The sequence below is a fragment of the Arvicola amphibius genome, chromosome 5 (genome assembly GCF_903992535.2).
Source record: "Arvicola amphibius chromosome 5, mArvAmp1.2, whole genome shotgun sequence".
Classification (NCBI taxonomy): Eukaryota; Metazoa; Chordata; class Mammalia; order Rodentia; family Cricetidae; genus Arvicola; species Arvicola amphibius.
Window position 1 is genome coordinate 32,565,260 of NC_052051.1, and position 23,793 is coordinate 32,589,052.

General features: G+C 48.7%; 1 long non-coding RNA gene across 2 annotated transcripts; it reads left to right on the forward strand.

Annotated features, from left to right (window-relative positions):
- Positions 1-15,356: 15,356 nt before the first annotated feature.
- On the forward strand, positions 15,357-22,717 carry LOC119814597. Of its 2 annotated transcripts, XR_005285437.1 has the most exons (4): positions 15,357-15,413; positions 16,625-16,691; positions 17,475-17,971; positions 22,200-22,717. It is a non-coding gene; the product is annotated as an uncharacterized LOC119814597 (long non-coding RNA). The 2 variants fall into 2 exon arrangements; XR_005285436.1 differs by lacking the exon at positions 22,200-22,717 and having other exon boundaries at positions 17,475-21,170.
- The last annotated feature ends 1,076 nt before the right edge of the window (positions 22,718-23,793 follow it).

Sequence of the window (23,793 nt, forward strand, 5' to 3'; positions counted from 1 at the left end):
AGGAAAGTGGGTATCAACATCTGCCTTAGCCAGAGTTCCATAGAGGAACAGAACTGATGGAATGAACATCACCTTTGTTAGGGCTTCTCTTGCTGTGAAGAAACACCATGACTAAAAGCAACCGGGGAGGAAAGGGTTTATTCATCTTACAGCTTCATCCCCCAGAGAAGCCAGAGCAGGAACTCAAGGCAGGAATCTGGAGGCAAGGACTGACATAGGGGCCATGGAGGAGCGCTGCTTACTGTGTTGCTCCCCATGCCTCCCTCAGATTGCTTTCTTATACACTCCAGGACCCCCAGCCTAGGGTTGGTATCGCCCTCACTGGGCTGGGCTCTTCCATTAATCATGAGTTAAGAAAATGCACTATAGACCGACCCACAGGAGAATCTCTTATGGAGACATTTTCTCAGTTAAGAGTCCCTTCTTCCCAATGATGCAAATCTGTGTTAAATCGACAAACACGAGACAAGACAATTATATAATACAGAAGGGATTGACTAGATTTGTTTACATGATCTAGACTGGGTAGTCCAGCAATGGCTGTCTGTACACTGGAGAGGCCGCAACAGCAGGGAACGAAAGTACACAGGAAAAAGCCACGTTCTTTTCCCTCTGACCTTTTCCCGTGGAAGACACAGCCCACTCTGGGGAAAAGTCTCTATGATCAGTTAATTCTTTCAGGAAATATCCCCTCAAACAACCCAGAAGGTTGTCTTAGTTGACTCCAGATCAAGTGAAGTGGACAACCAACATTAACCCTCAAACCCCTGACTTCATTGCCTTCATGCGAAACTCGTGCGTCTTAGAGTTTGTTCCCATGTTCTTCCTCCTTTCTGCTCTCACTGCTGGAGAGTTTCTGCAGATCTCCATGGTCACCAAGATGATGTGTCCCCACGGAGACAGCTCCCAGAGATGCCCCTGTGTGGGTACAGCAACTCCCTTCCCTCTGCAGCTCCACTGGGAACAGCTGAGTGGTAGCTTATCTAGCAAAGCAGGGCATATGAAGAAAACACACATCACAGATGAGCCAACTCTGAAAGTCAAAGGCCAGGAGACTCAGGACCCAGGATCCAGAGAGTGGATAAAGGTTGAGGATAGTATGGGAGGACATCCTAGGAGGTTGTAGGGACCAGACATCATTCACCATGCCACTTTGGTCACATCAGACCTCTGCTCCACTTCCTTTTCTGGTAAATAGGCTAATGGCTTAGGAAAACTGAGAGGCTCCTATCTTGCTCATAGATCTGTGAGCCACACCCCTGTCCTTTGCTCTGCATCTGACCACTTCCTCCATACCCTTAATCCTTCGGCACTTGAGGTAGCCCATTTGTGTGGCTGTGTGTCTACTTGACTCAGCTGGAGCAAGCATCTGTAAGGCCAGTGAAAGGGCACCTCTTTGTGTCTACATTTTCACAGGCAGACGGAACACAGTATTTCCCAGGCAGGGATGACCTTTGCTCCCTTCCCACAAGACATCTGGAGATGGTAGACTGACATTTTGACTGTCACATCTGAAAAGGGAGCTGTCAGCACTGAAGAGGCAGAAACCGGGGTGCTCCTGAATGCCCTGCAGGGTGCAAGGTGGTTCCCATGAAGAAGGCAGGCTTGGCCCATTATGTCACTAGTACAGAGCTTGAGAAACTAGGGGGTGGGGATGAAGAGGAGGGCCTGCTGGGTCCACGGACCCCATGGGCACCAGCGATGTGGCAGGCTGGTTTTGTTTCCTTCTTTAAAATTTCCCCCCTAACAATGAAGAACATTGCTAATTATGGCAGGCAGTCACGTCATTGAAGTCATTGTAGTCAGTGTCCTCCTCCTCCTCCCCTCTCTTCGTCTTTAAAGCAATTGATGTACTCGGTGAGAAATTCAGCACAGAAGGGGTCAGAAGAACACGCGAGGGAAAGTAAAGCTCTTGCACACTTACGCATGTTGGCCCCCACCTGATGCGGAACAGCTGTCCACCGATGTGACGGTCACAACTGTCAACTTGGCAGATCGAGAGTCACCTAGGAGTCACTGGGCTGCCTCTGAGGGGATTTATGTGTTGGGTTCACTGAGGCGGGAAGAGCCACCCTAAATACAGCCGGCACCACTCCCTGGACTGAGGTCCTACACTGAATAAAAGCCAGGAGAGCCAAGCACCGCTATTCATCCCTCTCTGCTTCCTGACTGTGGATGACACGTGACCAGTGGCTCCCCACTCTTGCTGTCAGTCTTTCCTCGCCCTGACAGACTGCACCATCAAACTGTGAACCAGAACAAACCCTCCTTCCTTAAATCACTTTTAAGGTATTTTGTCACAGTGGAAAGTAAGGAAGACAGCCTGCTTCTCAGTTCCTTTCCGGACAGGTTTTGCAGGCCGTCCGGTTGACGGTAATACATTGCTGTGGGACTGTCTCGTGCATGACAGGTTGCCCAGTGGCCCCTGGCCTCTCCTCCTGAGATGCTAGGATCACCTTTCAGTGGTGACAGATGTTGCCAGATGTCTGCTAGGGAATAGTGGGGTCCTGGTTACAAACTATTATTCTAGACATATCCTTTACATAATTACACACACACACAGGATAATATATTTTTCCAAGTTTTATTTTACTTGTGAGTGTGTGTGTGTGTGATACGTACAGTTAAGTGCATGTGTGTTGTGTTGCAAAGTGGAGATCGGAGGGCAACCTTTGGAAGTCAGTTCTTTCCACTGTGAGTTTTGAGGACAGAACTCAGGTCATCTACCAGGCATGGGCAGCAAGCGTTTTAATCATTGAACCATCTTGCTGGCCCTCAAAAATGCTTTGTTAGGATGCTTAGCACATATCTATTCCATATTTTCTTTTCACTAGGGGACATTTCGTTCGGTTCTGTAATCAGACAGACATAAGTAAGAGCCTATGTATCTAATACAGTGCATTACTTCCATGCATATGGGGAAAATGTATCTTTTGACAAACATGATGTTAATTTCTCTACGATGCCCACTCAACACTATAAACTGGGAGACTATTTTCTGAGGCTGCATAAATATTTGTTGAAAGAATGGATAGCAGAGAACAAGCTGTTTGAATGCCCGACAGGAACAGGTTATATATTTCACGGCATGAGTGTCATGTATGAGTATCATAGTGGAGGTTGTTGGATCCCATGTGCCCCCCACACAGCACACAGGCTGGTCACAGTATTGCTCTGGAGCTGCTGGCCTACTTATGGCCGTCTCTGCTTCACTCCTTCCACCAAGATTGGAGCAGGAATGGTGGGGCAGGCAGGACTCAGGGATGTGTCTGGCACACCCAAGGGCCCCTCCCGTATCTGTCCTGCTCTGTCAACACCTGACTTTTGTGACAGGTGGTGGCCTTGGTTCTGGAGAAAGTGCCTTTTCCAAGAAGGTGAGGGCAGCAATCCAGCGTGGGTGATCAGCCCAAAGTCCATTCTGGGTGATTCTGGGCAGCCTGCCCAGTTCCTTCCTGGAGTGCAGCTGACCTGGCATAGCCTCTGGATTTGATTTTCTGTTTCCTGGAGGGGGCATGGTTGGCTGCTGGCCATGTGGCCTGTGCCAGCCACCATTGGGGTCCACGCACAGAGCACACTCTACTTGGGGAGAGCCTGCTAGTCATGATTTCCTTTGGGTCTGAGTATGGCAGGTAGAGGGGAATCTCCAGGGGGAAAGATGGTTGAGGGTTGAGACCACGAAGAGTGCTGAGGTCCAGAGGGCCTAGGTGAGCATTTATCTGAACTGGGGCCAGGGACTTGGGTCCTCTCCATGTGGGTCTCTCTGGGATAATCCGACCACATCCTTCCCTATCAGTGATCTTTGTAGCAGTTGCATAAACAATTAAATGAGAAATATTAACTGACTGGGAACCTCAGCGTCTCTTCATGCGGCCCTGTCTCTATGGCTTTTAAAATGATGTTTGGAGAGATAAGAGTGCCACTGTGTAGCCCTTCCTGGCCTGGAACTTTCTAGGTACAGCAGGCTGGCCTCCAGCTCTTGGGGCTCCTCTTGCCATTGCCATTGCCACCAAGTGCTAGAATCAAAGGTGTGAGTCACCACCCCTGACTGGGTGGCTCTGTATGGTAGACTTAAGAAAACCAGGATTGTTACACGGTGGCTCTGGGCTTCAGTGGTGTATTTCCTAGGAGAAGGACCTTGCAGGAGATGCCTGACTTTATCCAGTTACTGGGGTCTGGTTGCCTAGAGTTTATAGTGGGCTCTTCCCTGCTGAGGGGATGACAGGACTCTAGTCACACTCAGGGGGAAGGGACCTAGACTTCACTTCTCAGTGAGGATCTTGTCTGATTGTGTAAGAGGGGGTAGGAAGGGCTGCTGGGGCTGTTTGGGACAATATCATCTGCCACAGGCTGTAGTGGGTGAAGACAGGATGAAAGCCAGTGATTTTCTGCAGGCCAGGAGCCCAGAAAGCTCTAGTTCCCAGGGACATTGTCTCTGAAGGGGTCACTTGACAGTTCAGGTTTGGGGCAGGTTCGGAGGGTCTAGACACCACCTCTGCCCGTCCCTTCTGCGTCTACTGTGACTCAGTGCTGGGAGCGTTGGCTCAAATGGGAGAAGAAAGCACACTAGCTCTGCTGTCTGTTTTTAGTTGTAGTTCTTGCTGTTTCAGGGTGGTCAAATGTGCTTCCAAGTATTACACAGAAAATTCCAGATAGAAACGATTCAGAAGTTAAAAGTTGCACATTGCTTTGATGAAATCTTACAACATCTGCCCCACCCTACCTGGAATGCAAACACCCCTTTGCTCAACGGGTCCCTGCTGTGCACACCACCCACACGTTAGCCACCCTGGCCCGCTTGGCCCTCAGAGTCACTGCCGCAAACTTGCAGGGCCTGTGTACATTTTCTTCACAGTGGCCCCCAAAGGCAAGGGCTGTGATCTGGGGATTGTTATCTCAGCCTACTGTTAGAATTGTTCTGCTTTGATAGACTTCGCTGTGATCTCCTCCTGTGACTAGTTTAGGGATTGTATCAGAGGTGTGTGCGTGTAGGGAAAAGCACAGTGGACGGGGTTGGCGCCAGAGATGTTTCAGGCATCTGCTGATGATCTTGGATGGTGTTGGTGGTTGACAGGGCTGATTGCTTTGTCTGAGAGCACTTAGCCCTCACTGCTCCGCTAACAACTTGGGTTCTTCCAGGATCTCCTTCTCCTGTTTTGGGTCCACCTGTCTGCCCTCCTTCTTCCTTTTTCCCACTGAGTCTATTCTTCACTCTTGGTCGAAGGATTGACTGGCATCCTTGTGTGGCCTCTTGTGGATGGGGACACCTCTGCTCCTCTGACATGCTTTTGCTTAGTCTCTACTGGCCCCTAGTCACTTAGTTCTGTCAGTTCTTGTCTTGCTGTCCTGGCCTCTCACTGGCACTGGGCAGGATCTACACCCTCTCCTTTCTCCCAAGACAGCCCCTTCTCCTTGCTGCACATTCCAAGTTCTCACTCAGCCCCAAGGCTTCCTCTATCCTTAGAAGTACAGATTGCATGACCCATTTCCTGTCTCCCTGACTATCTCGTGAGCTCCTACTTCCCAGTTCCTGCCTGTTGGACAGCCACTCTAGCGGGCTATCACACCTACCTCAGACCCACTGGACCAGGTCAGTTCAGCAAGCTTCCATGGCCACCTGTTCCTCCCCTGTCACAGAACAGCACCGTCCTGCCTGGGAAGACAACAGAGTAGCCTACAGATTGGATACAGTCCACAGCAAGACACAAGGGCATTCGTTACAAACTCACTTAAAGTGTGTGTGTAGCTTCAGAAGACTCATCTGGGCAATGTGATCCCGAGGAAAAGAGCTGGAGGCGTTACAACACCTGCTGGAAAATAGCACATCGAGGATGGAAATGAACACACAGAGACCCGGGAAGCCAGGGATAGGTCCGCACAGCCATCAGCAGAGGTGCCAAAGTTACACGTTGAAGAGTGGACCGTCTGTCAGTTCAATAACTGGTTTTAGGAATATTGCTGGTCCGTAGGTGGGAGGAAGGAACTGGATCCCCATCTCTTACCATGTGCAAAAGCAGCTCAAAATGGACGGAAGATGTAAAAGTCAGACCGGAAGCTATGAAACTGCCGGAGGCACTAAAAGATGTTGAACTGGGGGGAAAAATCAGGGGTGTTGATGTGGCCCTAAAAGCACAAAGGACAGAGACCAAAGCAGACAAGTGGGAAAGTGTGCAGTAAATCTAAAGCTCTTGTCCAGCAAAGGAACAAATAACTGAGCCCAGAGACAGCTGGCAGAACAGAAGAAAATATTTGCAAACTGTTTTATCTGGCAAGAGATTAAGTTCCAGTAAATATAATGAACTTAAACTCAACAGTTAAACCTTTAACAACCCTTTAAAAATAGGTGAATGAGTTGGACTTTAATCCCAGCACTCCAGAGACAGAGGCAGGTGGATCACTGTGAGTTCGAGGCCAGCCTGGCCAACATAGTGAGTACCAGGACAGCCAGGGCTATGGAGAAAGATCCGGTCTCAAACAAACATAAAGAGGTGAATAACTTGCTAATTTAACACTCAATAAAGGATTTGCAGAGGGTAAAGGAGCACAGGAAAAAATACTTACCAACCAGGCAGCGTGGTACAGGTCTGCAGTTCAGCCTTTGAGAGGTTGAAAATAGAGGCTTCCTTAGTTCAAAGTCAGCCTGAGATGCATAGTGAGACAGTTTCAAAAGCAAGGTTGGGGGACTAATGAGAGAATTCAGCTGGTAAAGGTGTTTGCTGCCAAACCTGCCAACCTGGGCTTGTTCCCCAGGACCCATATGGTAGAAGGAGAAAACTGACTCCTGCAAACTGTCCTCTGACCCCCTCAACCTGTGCCCTGTGTCACGTCCTCTGCCACCAGCAACAGGCGTACAAAATCAATCAATGAATACTTGGAAAAATACTATGTGATTGACTATCTCATTCTTGGGTATACATCTGAAGACACAGAACCCAACGTGCAGAGAAGACACACGTTTCTGTTATGTACTGAAGGCACCGCTCTCAGTTGCCAAGATCTGAATTAACCTAAATGCCCATCAAAAACGAGCAGACAAAGAAAATATAGCAGATATGCATAGTAAATATTAATCAGCCATGAAAAGACAATTCTGTCTGTCATTATCAGCAATAGGGGTGAACTGGACAACAATGTGTTAAATGAAATAAATCAGAAGCATGATGATAAAGACAAATATTACAATATCCCCATTTATATATGAAAACGGAAAGTATCTTTTTTCTGCTTTATTTTTCTTGCATGTATTTACTTATTTTGTATGTATGTGTGAGTGTGTATGTGTGAGTCATGGCGCATGTGTGAAGGTCAGAGGACAACTTTATGTTGTCGTTTCTCTTCTTCCACAAGTCCCAGTTATCAAACTCAGGTCGTCAGGCTTAGTGGTAGGTGCCTCTACCCTCGGAGCCCTCTCGCCCGTCCTGAAGACAGAAAGCAGGGCTAGGGAAATGGCACCCGCATACACTACATAAACAAGAGGTCAGGAAGAACTGAACAGGAATTGCCAGGCTCTGGGGGAGGAGGAGCTAGGCTGGCCAGCAGGTGCAGGTGCAGAGGGAGGAAAACAGCTCCCAAGGCCCTTAGCACCCAGGACGGCCACTCTGCTATCAACAAGGAATTGGCTGTTTCAGGGCAGCTGGTAGAGAGGATTTTGAATGTTCCCAAGACACAGAATTAAGAGTACCTCAGGGGCGGTGGATACATCAGCTACTCTGATCTTATACCTTGTGTACCTGTATCGAAATGGGCATGAATACATACAGCCACGATGCTATCATTAACATGTTTTTAAAATCCCATTGGGGCAGAAGATGCAGATCTGGCATCACTATTGGGTGTTTTTTTTTTTCCTGCCATGTTCTAATTGTATGAAGTCCAAGCAAGTCTATTTTCAAATCACCTTTTTGTAGAAGGAATGGCGGGGCTGTGTCCTGCCACCCGGCTAGCTTTACACCTGAAATAATTACACGGAAACTGTATTCATTTAAACACTGCCTGGCCCATTAGTTTCAGCCTCTTATTGGCTAATTCTCACATCTTACTTTAACCCATATTTAGTAATCTGTGTAGCACCATGAGGTGATCGCTTACCAGGAGAGATCTTAACCTGCGGCATCTCGGAGAGGAGAGGCATGGTGACTGCCTGAGGCATCTGTCTGACTCGGCTTTCTTTCTCCCACAATTCTGTTCTGTCTATTCCACCTACCTAATTTTCTGTCCTATTAAAGGGGCCAAGGCAGTTTCTTTATTAACCAATAAAAGTAACACATAGACACTCCTCCATCACCTTTTTATTTTTAAATTGATTTATTTTGTTTTATGCATATGAGTGTTTCCCCTGCATGCATGTCTGTGTACCATGTGCATACCTGGTACTGGGAACTAAACCCAGGTCTTCTGCAAGGGTAACAAGTGCTCTTAACTGTGTCTTTCCAGCGCCCAGACCATCTTTTGAACTCAGTTGTGCGTTCATCTGTTCAGCAGACAGTTTATTTATTTATTATGTATACAACATTCTGCCTCGATGTATGCCCGCACGCCAGAGGAGGGCGCCAGATCTCAGTACAGATGGTTGTGAGCCACCATGTGGTTGCTAGGAATTGAACTCAGGACCTCTGGAAGAGCAGCCAGTGCTCTTAACCTCTGAGCCATTTTTCCAGCCCTCACAGCAGATAGTTTTTAAGTGTGTTCTGGAACCACACACTGTTCGGGTAGCTTATACTCTACAAAGGACAGAAATACAATTAGCTGATAAATAAAGGAACACACTGTAGGGAATGTGGGGTTAAGGGCTGGGAGACAGAAGAGCCAGGTGAAGATTTGGGCCAGGAAGACAAGAAAACCTTTTAGGCAGAAAGAGATCAAAAGGAAATGCAAGCTGGATAGAAGATGTTGAGTCTCTTTGCATTCCCCCAACCCCCACCCCATCCCATTGTCCCCAGAACCAAGGCTCTGGAACGTTCAACCTAAGGAGGGCGTGAAGGGGTATAACTCTCCAAGAACCTCTTTTCTTCTTTTATCCTTCCTTCCTTCCTTCCTTCCTTCCTTCCTTCCTTCCTTCCTTCCTTCCTCCCTCCCCCCTCCCTCCCTCCCTCGCTCCCCCCCTCTCTCTTTCTCTCTCTCTCTCTCTCTCTCTCCTCTCTCTCTCTCTCTCTCTCTCTCTCTCTCTTCCTGATAAATCTTGCTGGAATTTCAAGATGATGCCACAGTACAGACCTTTATTCTTGCCTTCTGACCTTTGATCCACCTCTTGATTTGTGGGTCAAAACTGTGACTTGCTTCCAGCAAGAAGCTTGACTATGAGATTCTCATCTTTCCTATCATATAATCATCCATCTGGAAGACTTTATCAGTATTCTGCTCTGCTTACAAAAGCTAACCATTGTGCCGTGAGTCACCAGTGGAGAGGACATTCGGCAGGGAACTGTAGATGGCTCTGGGGGCTGGAGGAAGCCTCCAGCCCATAGTATGTGGGAAACTTAGGAGAAAGCACAACGGTGGAAAGCTGACCAACTCCACTGCCATCTGGGCCCAGATCCAGTGTTCTGAGTGGACCTACCCCAACAACTACCTCCATCTACGAGCTGCCGAAGTGGAGTGTATGGAGGAGCCAGTCCTGCAGAACCAGATGTCTGTTAGGTGTTGATGGAGGGAGCTGCTCCGGATGTTGGCTCCACCTCTCTCCAATTCCAAAATGGTGGGCATACCATTTCTGCTAGCTCTGGGGCCACCAGGCAGGAACTATGCTCAGCAGTCCAACCCAGAGAATGAGCGTGCCACACATAAATCCTTTTTCCCAGGCAAGTGCTCTATCACTGAGCCATACCCCTACCTCCAGTTTTCTATTCATCTTTCCATTTGGGGGTCTAGTTCAATGCTTGACTTCTAAAAATTTCAGGGTTCCCAACTTGGGGATATGTTCTTGAGTGGATTTCATAGCGCCACAATCTCTCTAAGACTGTTTACTGGGGGCTTAGGAGCTCCTCTCACCCCCCACCCCAGGTTCAGATTTTTCCCCTTCAGATCCAGAGGCTGGAGGCCCTGGTAGGGTTAAGCCTGGGGACACAAGCATCAACACAGGCCTTAAGCAGAAGCTAGCGGGTTAGAGTCTACTACAGGAGCTGGGTCTCGGCCTTCTAACCAGTTATAGCTCGGTTAGAGGAACCAGAAATCTCTACAACCTGCTGCATGTTGCAAGCGACATACTGTTTGGGCATTTGTGAAAGCTTAGTTCTGTGGGCAACCTGTGCCTCCGCCAGGAGTGAGACTGATCCAGCCTGGAGAAGAGAGAATTGCCAGGGTGAGGTAGAGCAGAAAAGCCCAGGCCTTGGCAATAGTGCGAACAGAATGCAGAGTCTCAGGGCAAAGGACACAGCGGACACCTAGGAAGCTGGCTGATTCTGACTGTGCCTTTTAATAGCCCAGGTGCTGGGTAACCATTTCCTCAATAGGCTCCCCTGGGCCTTGGAGGATGTTTGGCAGTGCCAGGGTATTTTTAGCCCTCTAGCAACTAGAGCAAAGCACTCAGCAGGCCTGCCTTGCTCTGGACTCTGGGACATACTCTGTGGCTTTCACAGTGGGGAATATGAGCTCTTCAGGTCCGGTCTAGCTCTCTGCCTCACTCCTGGGCTCTTTCAAGGGTCTTAGAGGGTTGTCTGGTCCTCATCAGCTGGTTGCTACTGGGCATGCCTGCCTAGGGTGTGTATGGGAAAGGCGATAGAATGAAAGCCAGTCTTTTACCAAGACATGAAGGGCACAGAGCCAGAGGCTCCCTAGATGACTGACTGCTATCTACTCTCTGGGGGAAGATAACAATGTGTGCTAGGAGCATATTTGTTCTAAGAGCAAAACAGAGAGCTCCGGGTTAGGGGGCGTGGTGTGGAGGACCAGTGGACCCTGGCAGAGGGAGGGAAAAAGTGGGCAGGGGTAACAGGGAACTACTTCCTGGGGACCCAGGGCTAGCTTGCTGCTGCTCACCATCCTGATGCTGCGCTCATTTAATGTTTGTAGTTAATAGGTCAGTCCTGAATATTGATCTGTCAAATATTTGCTAGATCACTGACCTAGGGGACTTCCTGTGCCAACTCCTCCCCAGCGGCAACCTGAGAACTGGTCCCTTGATCCCCAAAGGGTCAGGTCCGGAAGAGACCCAGGTGGTTGTGCTGTTCACCTGTGGGTGTGGACTGGGGTCTGGGGCAACCACCTGCGGGAGATCCTTTGTTTGAAGTGGCTCCTCGGTGCAGGTGGTCGGAAGCAGTCAAGACTTGTCGCAGCTGCCCACACTGAGACACTCACCACAGGTCTAGGCTGACTGGGCCTTGTTCCTACCCTGGCCACCCTGTCCAGCCAATGCCGGGAAGGAGAGGCCTTGCTTTTTGGAGACAACAGGTGGAGACCCAGGGAGGCTTGAGTCAGAGCCTAGGAAAATTCCGGCTTTTCCCAACACACACATTGACATTTGTATCTAAGCAGGAGCACACACCCAAGCGTGCTCACACACACACACACACACACACACACACACACACACACACACACACACCATCACTATTGTGCCATATCTCCCAGGCTGCCACCACCCTGGATCCCACTCTGGTTCAGCCGTCATCTCCTAATGAATACCTGCAGCTCGATTCTAGCTTTTCTGGGTTGGAAGTCAGGAAAGATCAGGCAGCATGGCCAAGCTCACACAGTGAATGGGGACGTGGAGGTCAAATCCAGATGTGCGCTATTTCTCCAGAGGGGAAGAGAAGCCCAGGAAAACATTTGTATCTGTTCTCTGAGATTCCGAAGCCAGGCTGTCACTAAATAAATCTCTGAGGTCTGAGTACCTCTGCAGGTCTAGCTGCCCATTGCCTTCACTGGCCTTTTCCCGTGTGCGAGCTGCCTTCTCACCTCTACTGTGGTGGTGTTTACTTTTCCTCCAACGTCTAGCTCAAAAGGCTAACTTCTTGTGATGCACGCCTCCATTTTCACCCTGCGGAGACCCTGAGATCCTTTCCTGAAACTCTCCAGCCTCAGTTCATGGCAATTCACTCTGGGCATTGCCATCATCATGTCTGACTGGTATGCTACCATTTCCCATGTTGTGTCGAATTGTCCTGCTTACTCATTTGGAGGTCTGTGTTGCTTACAGGCCATGGTATGCTGGGAAAACATCTGTCTGGGAGAAAAAAAGCACCTGATGAGTAGAGCATGCCAAATCTCATGGTGTAAATATTTTTATGCACCATGTTCAATGTCAAGCTAGAATGATTTATGAAATCCTGGAGCAGGTGAAAGTGGTCTCTCTCAAAGTCGAGCTAGTAGCTAGCTAGCTGTTCCTGGGCCTGCTGCTGCATTCTCCTATGTCTGTGTTTAGTAGGTGGGCCCAGCCTGTGCCACAAACCCTTATTTGAAGAGAATATTCAAATCAAACATTTTGGGTGGGGGCATTTTTCTTTTTCAAAGCTCTTACTTTTCTCCTGAAAGAATTAGAATGGACATCAGGGAAGAGCCTTTTCAGGTAGATCCGGAAACATTTCTTCTGCATCCAGTGCTCCCTGTATCTAATGTTCCTTGGCAACTTCACTTTGATAAAGAACTGGGGCTAATTCCTAGTCCCTTCGTTGCCTGGGGTTAGGATAGGGGAGTGACTTCAGGCAGTGCTAAGCCAGGATCCCCCAGAGGCCCTGCATCTTTTTTGTCATTGAGTCAATACATTTATCGATACCCATTTTACATGTAATTCAATGAAATAATCTATAAATATAAAAGCATTTTTTCCCCTTTGGCTGTCACCGTGGTCCATGGAAATAGCCAACAGTCAGTCATCTGCAGAAAGTGCTCCAGACCTCATTGCTAGGTTACAGGCCCTGAGTACATCACTCAACAATGGCACTGATGCCCTCGAGCTACCCAGTCGCTTTGGAATGTGACTGCATCTTAATGTGCTTCACTTGGGACTTGGGCGGCTCTCCTGTATGAAGCCCTCACTACCATGCTTAGACCATCCTGCAAAGAGAGAGCCAGACTCTGAGGGCAGAGATTCACCATCTCCGATGAGCGATCCCAGACCAGCTAGTCCCAAGAAACCCAGCGGCAAGCCAACAATGCCCAAGTATACCAACTAGGAGCAGAAAAGTTACCCAGCCAAGCCCAACCTGCGTGGTCAATGTAAGTTAAATGTTCTAACCACTAAATTTTTGCTTTTTTGTTGTTGTTAAATAAAGCAGACACCAACTCCTATACCATCCTCCATCCTTACATGAGTTTTTGTTTTTGTTTTTATGAGACAGGGTCTCTCTGTGTAGCTTTGGCTGTTCTGGCCTTGAATGCACAGAGATCATCCTGCCCCTGCCTCTCAGTGCTGGAACTAAGGTGTGCACCACCATGCTTGCCCCCATCCTTGTACATGTTAGGAGCTAGCTCTGGTTGCATTACCTCCTCTGAGTGAGGTAAAAATAGAGCCTGTTCCCTGCTGTCCGCTAACCACAGACAGACACTCCATCCCCCTGTAGCACTTGTCTTCCAGAGGAGTCTCGCCACCACCCTCAAGAGCCCATAGGAGCCCTGGTATGTTTAAATTGCTAGCAAGGTGGGTGTGGAGAAAGCAGCTATAATAGTAAAAGAAATTATGGCTAAGAGAGAGAAACCTTAGGCGGTTAGTGAGACAGCAGGGAAGGTGCCCAGGGAGAAGGGTCCACTGGAGTCTGCAGCAGTGGACACTGGTTAGACCCCCAGCTAAGCTGGTCTGGCCTTTGGCTTTGCCTGTGTCATGGTGCCCCACCCCCACCCCGATCAATAAAAACTTGGGTACCCTTTCCAGGAAATGTACAGATGAGAACAGGAAACTGGCAAATTGCCCATTTTTCTTCCCCTGCAAAATGATTTTTATTAATTTGGGCAAACAAAAACATCCTAACGCACTGGGGGGTGGGGAAGGGAAAAACTACACTAGATACATTTCTACTTTTGACTGGAGCATCCTTGCCTGCAACCTGGGAAAGAATTATGAAAAAGTGAACTCCACCCTTTGTGTCCTCTAGGGTTGAGCTGTCGAAACTCCCTGGTGGCAAAGGGGCACTCTAGACCAGGGGAAGCAGCCCACGAAACAGCCTTGTGGCTGCTCTGGGGGGCCTTGTGGTTTCCCTCCAGCCAGCTGCATGACCTTGAGTAAATGACCCAACCCCTCTGAGACTCCACATTACTCGGGACTAGATGGGTGAGTCCCACTTCTCCTCACCACAGGATATTTCCCACACATTTAAAGACACGCACGGGGAGAGCTAGACACACCTGGCATGTGACAGCCGTGCTACAGGTGGAGGCGTGTGTAAATTTGGTTCTATCACTATGTATCCATTGAGATAACATGGGTATAGTGAGGGTACCTCTCTCTAATGGCTCCACAGTTATTAAATCTTGGGACATCATAAGAGCAGACGCACCAACGTCAGGTCTCCCATTACTGAGGTATAGCTCACTAATAAGCTATGTGATCCTGGACAGATGATCTCACCCCTCCGGTCTTCTATTTCTTTCTCTAAAATATAATGTCATGGAAAACTTTTTAAATGTCAAATTCAATAAATATTGACAAAAACATACCTATTGAGCTGTGTGATTTAGCTTTTAGCTCATGTGTGGTCTGGTTTTACCACTTACAGAAAATTTTAATGGCTCAAAAATCTAATTGGGCTTTATATGTGTGTGTATATGTGTGTATGCATTTACACACATGCACTCAGAACTTTGGGGATGTTCTCATTTTTCAGTTTACGGATTGTAACTTTACTCAGGTGTCCACAGACACCTGGTGCATTTTCTACTTTTTCTATGAAACTTCTCTGGGTATTACAGGAACATCTTCAGTGCTTAGTGTAGGGGGTTGTGACTGGATAGAATGAGACAGTCTCCCTAAAGCATGGTGCTTGGTGCCTAAGCCAACTCATGTTTAATCTGTAGCTGCAGCAGCCACCAGCCCCTCCGCTAGAGTGTGGCTCCTGCTCATACTGCTTAAGAACCGCTGCGGGGGGGGGGGGGGGGGGGAAGGCAGCCATCTTGGTTCCCAGGCCACGGGTCATTTTCTAGTTTTAAGTCTTTCCATGGCTATCTGTTTTTTGTTGGGGACAGCCCATCACAGTCTTCCACCTTGCTGCTCTCCCCTCTCTTGAGGTCTGGATCTCATACACAGAGGCCTTGGCTGAGGCAGTCTCTTGTTTTAGGTAGGCTGGGGAAACCTTCCCATTCCCACAGTGAACTTGCTCTTTCTTTCCCTAGGCTTGATTCCATACTCTGCCCGCTTGCTTGTATGGCCCTGAATTCTATGGACTACATTTCCCAGGATCCCCAACTCACTGTCTTCCTGGTGGCTGTAGCCAATGGGAGACACTAGCAGAAGATTGGTGCTCTGAGGAAGGGAGAAGCTGAGGTGTGAGGTGGGCCTGCATCAACTCTTTCTGCTTAGGACAGTAGCCTTGCTGGGCTCCAGGTTCTGTCTCCCTTCTCCTTTGTCCCTTCAGCCCAAGGAAGCAGCAGTTTTGAGCAGATTCCAATCTTTTCCAGCTCTTCTGTCATCTTTTAACTAGGCTCTTGGATGAAATCACTATTGAACTGTTCGTCCTTGGCTCTGTTTTTCTGACAGGATTCTGCCTGCTGCAACTATCATGACAAAAATCTAAGCCGACTGTGTGCCTTTGTATTCACAGACTCCCGGCAATTGAGGATTGAAAATACCTGTACCAAATACATACAGACATCTTCTTGTCGGTTTCCTCTAAGCAGTACAGTGTAACTATTCCCATAACATTGACATTGGACTAGGTGATATGAGTCATGTAGAGATGGTTTAAAGTACATGGGAGGATGGGTGAAGATTATATGCAAGGACTTCACCATTTTAATAGTGTGTGTGTGCTCGCGTGCATACACTCACGCAGGTGACATAGCACAGGTGTGATGTCAGAGAACAAGCATGTGGATTCTGGGTGTTGAGTTGCTGGTTCAAGGGCAGGGCAAGAGCGCTTCCAACAGACACCATTCTACCATTTATGTAAGGGATCTGTGCATGCTTGCTTTTGGGCATCTAACGGGAGGAAGGAGGTCCTGGAACCAATCAGTGTCTCTCAGATCCAAGGACTGAATGTATCTGAATGCTCTCACCATGTAACTTGCTGGTCATGATTTTACAGATGAGTTTCAGGGGACTTTTTGTTTGGCAATTTCTAGTTGAATCTTCCCTAGAGGGTGATTGCCCACACCATCTCTGGTAGATGGGTAGCAAAAATGCCTATACCTATTTTCTTCTGAGGGTCAAATCCCTTTACAATGTACTTGATTTCTCTCTCTCCTTCCCTCCCTCTCTACGTTCCTCCCTATCTCCATTTTCCTGTTTTTCTGACTGTAGTTCAGGCTAGTCTTGAACTCATGACCCTCCGTCCTCAGCCTTGCTAGTGTGTGATTATAGGTGTATACCATCACCCTAGGCTCACGATTCATACTTGCCACTCTTCCCAGGGAGAGATAGAGTCTATTTCCTTCTTCCTGAAGCTATAGCCCCTACGATTTGGCTAGTAGAATGTGGCAGAAGCAATCTTGGGCCCCAAGAGGCTCGACAGGTTTTTATGTTCTCTCTGGAAAACCTGCCTAGGCTGACCTGCTGGATGACAACAGGATAGAGAAGCAGTCGCCACTCCAGTGAACCCTATCTTGAGCAGGTAGGCCCCAGATAAGCTGGCCGTGACCTCAAATGTGCGGTGGGAGGCCCAAGGGAGGTGGGCTGAGGCCAGAGCAGACTTAGGCGTGTGAATAAACCAAACATGCAGGAGACAGCACAAAGTAGAGGATGTCATTTGCTCTCTTGAGCTCCTGGTCCTAACACATTCTATGTCTAGCAGTCTCCAGTACCCATGAGGGACCCTTAGGTAGGAGTGAAGCAGTCCGGTTGAAACTGGCTCTGACCTCAGTGGCTGACCAGAGAAAACACGTACAAGCAGTTAAAGAATGAAGTCTTCTGGTCAAGTTTACGATGCGAACGCTGAATGTAGGGTTCACCTTCTGCAGGAATCCCTGCCGCTCAGGTGAGGTACCCCTAGTTAGGACTCTGGAGGGAGAACTGCCTTCTGTACTCTGTTGCACATAGAAGTGAGGCGGAGAACGGCTACTAGTTGCCTGACCCAAGCATCTCCACCTATCTTATTTCGTAGATGTGATGTTCTGGTTTTCCTTGTTGATCTGTGTTTGCAGAAATCATTGGACAGGATGCTGACCCAGCAGGAAGGCATTGCCTTTAACCTCGTCTTTCCTCCCATGTCCAGTTCTGTCTCATGCTGAGGCAGCCATCTCTATCTCCAATGAGGCAACTCATTTATGATTGTCTCTCAGACACTGTTCCTTGGCCCCCCATTTGGGTCTGATAGTATTACCAACTGGACCTTCCTGGCACCTTCTAGAAAAGTTTATGGAATTATTTAGATGGGTTTGTTCTTTTGTCTGATCAGCTCTCTACTTGTTGAAGAGGGTCGTCACAGCGGACCGGAAGAGCTACAGAGCCTCAAGCTAGGGCAGGACTTTCCATTCCTGGGCTGCCTGGAATCACTGCAAACCTGCCTCTCTATGACATCACAGATGCAACGATCCCGGTGGGTCGCTTCCTTGTACCTTGTTACGTTTGTTTAAGGAATGTCAAATGCCTGTCACTCCATAAGACTTTCCTCTCCCTACCCATTCTGTGATGTGGAAAAGTTATTTCTTCTACTAATCAAAACCTCTGAGTTCACTGACTGCTAGGACATCCATCTCCCTCCTTAGAGGATTACCTGGTTCATGCTACACGGGTCCCTATCCTTGGAGCTCAGAAGCTGTGGACCTGTCCATTCATGTCACCCTGTTTTCTGCACCTGCAGGCAGGTTGCCGTCCAGTTCCTTCCTGTTGGAGACCCATCCAGATCCCTCGGTTTGCAGCTGTCTGCTCCTAGCCTGGAGTCTCTGTTGCTTGGTATGGAAATTCACTCGGGGCAGATGTTTTTGGCAAACCATTGGGCTGTGGCTGACCTGGAGGGTGGGGTTAGTGCACGTGCATGGGGGTTCCTTTCCTCTCTGGGCCATCTGGGCTCTCTGGTGGAGGAAGCTATAGCTGTATTTATAGTGTCAATGACTAATGGAAGTCTGGTAATAAATAATGGTGGCCAAGAATCTTGGAAGCATGCCATCCTTGGAATCCAATTCCTCCCCAGCTGCATCTAAGGTTAGGAGGCTTCTACTGCGTGCCAGGTATAAAGCCCTGGTTAGAGTTGAGAGGAGGAAACAGAGGCTTAGGGAAGAGCAGGGACTTGATCTGAACACCCTAGCTTCATGGATCTTGTTGGATTTCTTCCATATTTTGGACAAATTGAAGCCGCTCCCAGAGCTGGGCAGTGGGAAAGCTTGGGGGTTCAGAAGGAACTCCGGGCAGCTCTTCTAGACTGGGCTCCTGGTGCTGTGAGCACTTGCTGATCAAGGCGACAGCAGGGCCTCCCGTTCATAGCGACAGAAAAGTGCTCTCTGGAGCCTACTGGGAATGTACCTTCAGAACATGTTCTGGGGCCCACAGAAGGCTCCCAACCCTTGGGAGGCATCTGGGGAGCAGCCCAGAGGAGGCAGAGAACTCCTTATGAGACAGTTAAGTCAGGAAAGCTTTTTCAAGTCTCTCTCTCATCTATCTATCTATCTATCTATCTATCTATCTATCTATCTATCTATCTATCTATCTATCTGTTTATTGATGAGTGATTGGTTGATTTGTGGTGCTGGGAATGGAGTCCAAAGATTACACATGCTAGGCAAGCACTGTTACCCTTGAACCTCACTCCCATCTCCAAGTCTCACTCAAAAAGTGAAACAGAGCATGTCCGCGTGATGTTCATCATGGTTACAATGTATATGTTGGGTATACATGGGGTACACGTGTAGATATATAGGTTTGTATATGCATGACAGTGTGCTTCTGTATGTTTTTGTGGGCATAAACATACATGCACTATAGGCTGGCTTCTAAGAACATATACACACGTTTATGTATATAAGAACACATGCGTATGTTTGCGCCCACATATGTATGTGTTAGTAAAGAACAGCCCAGACCCTGGCATTGTGTTAGATCTGGTTTTGTTCTCTTTCACGGGAGCAGGAGAGAGTGCAGTGACAAGCCAGGTCCAGCCTCCTGCTGTCATCTTTCTGCCTCAACTTAAATTCCTGCTGAGTTCTTCATTTATGGCCTACAACCAGTTTGTTGCTGCCTAAAGATGACCAGCGAAGCAATGCAGGTTCCTTGTAAAACAAACTAGCAAGCCTTCAGGCACACAAAGAAGATAAAAATTGCCCTTTGTCCTCCGAGCAAGAGTCCTGGCTGTTGCTTAATAGAATTTTCCTCTCCAAGGTACTGCAATGACTTGAGGGTCAGAGGAGAAGGCAATGAGGAGGCTGCCGTTCCCCGGGCCTTTGCTCTCTGACCCCATGGTCAAGTCTTAGAATCTCAAGGACTCTCTTTCACTTTGCTCCTGCTGTTACGGGATTCTTCATGAATCGTGAGGTCCTGAGCGGACTAGTCTTGCTCAAGCTGTGGAGACAGACACACGGAGCTGGGTCTAATCCCGAGGGTTGCTTCACTTTGCCGAGTCAGCCATCTGGTCTCTCTGAGCATCCGTGTCCTCGTCTCTAAAATGGGATAAGACAACCACCTTCAAGGGCAGTTGTCTGGGTGGGAAGGGTGTCTTTCTCTGCCTGTGTTTGTACCGTCATCCCCACCCCCACCCTGCTCACCACTCTCCACTTTCTGTTCCACACTGCAGAGGGCTCCCTTGGCCGTGGTTGCCCAGGAGGATTGGTCAAATGAGTGGAAGTGGAAGGCTGAAGAGTGGAGACTGGGGATGCCAGGGAGTCTCTTCTCATCCTTCCATTGCTTCCCGCGGTGTCCAATCAGGCAGTGGTGGCAACTCTGCTGTGGCTCCAGTCCTGCTGTGGCCTCAAATCGTTGGCTCAGGGTCATCTACTGTTGTCCTATTCTGCCCAGGCCTCGTGGTGGTAACAATAGCTTCCAGCTGACAGAGTCCCAGTTCAGCTCCTGAACAATTCAACAGCCAGTTCCCTACATTAAGTTCCCTGTGTTGACAGGCCCTGGGCGCTTGTGGTTTTACGCGAAGGCCCTATGCAATATAGAAACGACAAACAGGGCTGGGTGGGGCCATGCGTAGGTTACTTCTCAGCACACCATGGCCTGAAGCTATGGCCCCTGATGAGCTTGTGACAGTTTTACCAGTTAAATCAAGGATTTCATAAGCCCTGCCTTCTTCTTCTTGACCCAATAGACTCGTTTCCATTTTGTGGTAACATAGCCCCAGAGTAAGGAGGTGGTCTCTGGAGTAAGAGAGGCAGCTCTTGAATCTCAGATTCATCCTTTCTAGCTGGCTGATCTCGAGCCACATTTGGGGTTGGCGTAGCTCAGTGGTAGAGCGTCTGCCTGGAATGTACAGGTGTCTATCCCAGCACCCAAACACAAAAGCAAACAAACAACTCCAGGTGTATCTATAGGTAGGGAATAAGGATGGCTGATTAACGGAGATGACAGATGCTCAGTGCTTGATGTGTATAAGTGATCACATTTATGGAATACAATGAATAATATTATGATTAGATTACCACCACAGTCCCTTCTTTCAAGAACACTGAGGTGTTTTCACTTGGATTTATATTGTAGAATATTTGTACACTGTGAACATGTATTGCTGTGACTGATATAATAAAAAGATGAACACCAATAGTTAGGCAGGAGGGATAGGCGGGATTTCTGGGAAGAGAGAGGAAGACGAGAAGGAATCGAGGTGGACACACGTGGGATCGAGGTAAAAGCCACGTGGTAAAAACATAGATTAATAGAAGCAGGTTCATTTAAGTTCTAAGAGCTAGCGGGACGAGCCTAAGCTAAGGCTGAGCTTTTATAACTAATAAGGAGTCTCTGTGTCATTATTTGGGAGTTAGCTGGCGGGACAGAAAAAGACTCGTTACAGACGAGTCACCGGACATAAAAATGACTTACTCCCGTTTTTCCCAATTATCTCTCTGTATGGTAAGTTTTCACAGTTGCCAAGAATCATGGGGAAAGAAAGAAAAAAACAGCCAGAACCTTCCCTTCCAACATTGGCTTCAGAGCAGCAGTGATTTGAGACCACCCTCCAAAGATGGGAACCTATCCATAAGACACAGCTAGGTGGGGCTGGAGAGATGGCTCAGTGGTTAAGAGCATTGCCTGCTCTTCCAAAGGTCCTGAGTTCAATTCCCAGCAACCACATGGTGGCTCACAACCATCTGTAATGGGGTCTGGTGCCCTCTTCTGGCCTGCAGGCACACATGGGGACAGAATATCGTATACATAATAAATAAATACTTAAAAAAAAAAAAGACACAGCTAGGCCTAGAGGGGTCTCTGATGGGCAGAGCCAAGGCTTAAAATTAATGGAGGAGAGTCACTCATAGCAGGAGGGCGTGGCCTGGCCCATGTGAGCCTGTGCAGCTGGAAATCTGTTCCCTACAAGACACTTAGAAGTAGCTTTTGCGATTCCTCTGCTCCCTTTTCCCTCCCTCCAGATCCCTAAGCTAGCTTTGCCTGAAACATCTTTGCATTCTTGTCTACCTAGAAAACGTCTCTATATCCTTCGAGACCCAGCTGAATTATCATGTTGGGGCTTCTTTGGTGCCATCCCCAGGCATAATTAAACACATCCCCGTGTGTTTTCAAGCATCAGCAGCTTCTGCTGTGGCACTTTCACTTCTGTGTACCCTTAATAACCCATGCGTGCCTTTCTCGTGGCACCTGGCACGTTCCTACAACAGCAACAGCCACAGCCCTGGTCTGAACTGTTGGTGGCTGTTTAAAATTCACCAAGCGGTAGATTCTCCGTGTTACCTTCCCTCATCGCCTCTCTATGAAGTGTTCGCATTTTACAGATGAGGACATATACCCCTACTCAAATCTACTGCACCCGGGTTCTAAATTCCTCTCTCTCATTTTCCCTGTGAATCCCCAGAGGACAAAAAAAGGAGAGCTGGTTATACCCTGTCTCTGTACCCAGATGCGGGCAGGGTGCCTGATACCAAGCGATCACGATTACCTAAACGACGCACGAAATCAAAGCATTCTATGGCATTCATGTGCGGAGGTTTGTTAAACCATTTTCCATGTGTTACTCTAGCTCCGGATATTCTCTCTTTCTTGGACTGGATTATTTCCTTTGGGTCAGTTCCTGGGAGTGGAGCGACTGGATCCGAGGATGTGGCGCTTCCTCACTCTGCCACGTCATCTTCCGCTTTTTGGAGCCCCGCGGAGCGAAAGAGCTAAGCGGTCCAGGCAGCCCTGAAAGCCAGGTTCTCACCTCGACCTTGACGCAGTTGTCCTGCAGGTGCCTCCGAGCGACGGGGACCCGCGCTGCGCCCCGCACCGCAGCATTTGAATAGCAATCGGGGCCGCAGGATTGTGTCCCCCCCCCACCCCGCCCCTCTCGCAGCTGCCTCGTTGGCGGCTGGATTCGGCCTGGGGGCGGGGACCAGACCCGGCATCTCGCCTGCGGTTCGGCGCGCGGCTTCCTTATTTGGAGGGTGGGGGGTGGGGGTGGGGGTAGCCAGAACCGCGGAGAACGCTAGGGAGGAAAATGTAGGACAGAGGGAGGCGAGGAGAGCATCCCTCGGGAACAGGAGTGTGTGTGTGTGTGTGTGTGTGTGTGTGTGTGTGTGTGTGTGTGTGTGCAGGGCAGAAGGAAGCGAGGAGAGCATCCCTCGGGAACAGGAGTGTGTGTGTGTGTATGTGTGTGTGTGTGTGTGTGTGTGTGTGTGTGTGTGCAGGGCAGAGGAGGCGAGGAGAGCGCTCCCCCCACCCCCCTCGGGACAGGGTGTGTGTGGTCCCCTTCAGCGCCATTCCAGGACTGGAATGTGGCAGGTGTGTGTGTGTGTGTGTGTGTGTGTGTGTGTGTATATGTGTGTGTGTGTGTGTGTGTGTGGTCTCCTGCGCCACTCCGGGCCTGGAACGTGGCAGCTCTCCACCCTCCTGCAGGGACCTCCAAATCACCGCAGGAAGGAGACAGTGCTGGAATTACTCCAGCTGAGCAGGGCCACTCCGGTGACCTGTGAGTGATAGAAGGTTCAAGGATACTGGCTCCTCTTGACCTCCACGCATGGACCTCCTCCCAGAGTCTTTGTATTCCTCTTTCATTTTTGTGTTGTAAACCCCAAAGGGCGAATATACCCTCAAAAGCAGGGGACACCTACATAAATGACTAGCAAGCCCCCACTGAAGCGTAGCTGACCAATCTAAGGCAAAGGCATCTGGTGAATGGTGTCTAAGTAGCTAACTGTAATGCACATTGGGGTTTTGCCTGCACGTTTGTCTGTGTGAGAATGCCACAGTCCCTGGAACAGTCACGTGAGTGCTGGGAATTGAAGCCAGGTCCTTTGGAAGAACGGCCACAGTGGGCAGTGCTCTTAACCACTGAGCCATCTCTCCAGCCCCGCTGAACATAATTTTTAACGTACGATTTAGGGTTGTCAGATAAAAATCTCAGGATGCCCAGTTAAATTTGACTCTCAGATGGGCAATGAATAACATTTTGCTGTAAGTTTATTGCATGAAATATTTGATAAAAGAATGTCTGAGATATTGCAGAGCAGACAATAAAAATTATCGTCTAAAATACAAATCGAACCAGGCACCCAGTGTTTTTATTTGCTAAATCTGTCATTGCTAATTCCTTCTTGGCTTGCATTTAAACTCTTGGAATTCCATATCCTCCCTTC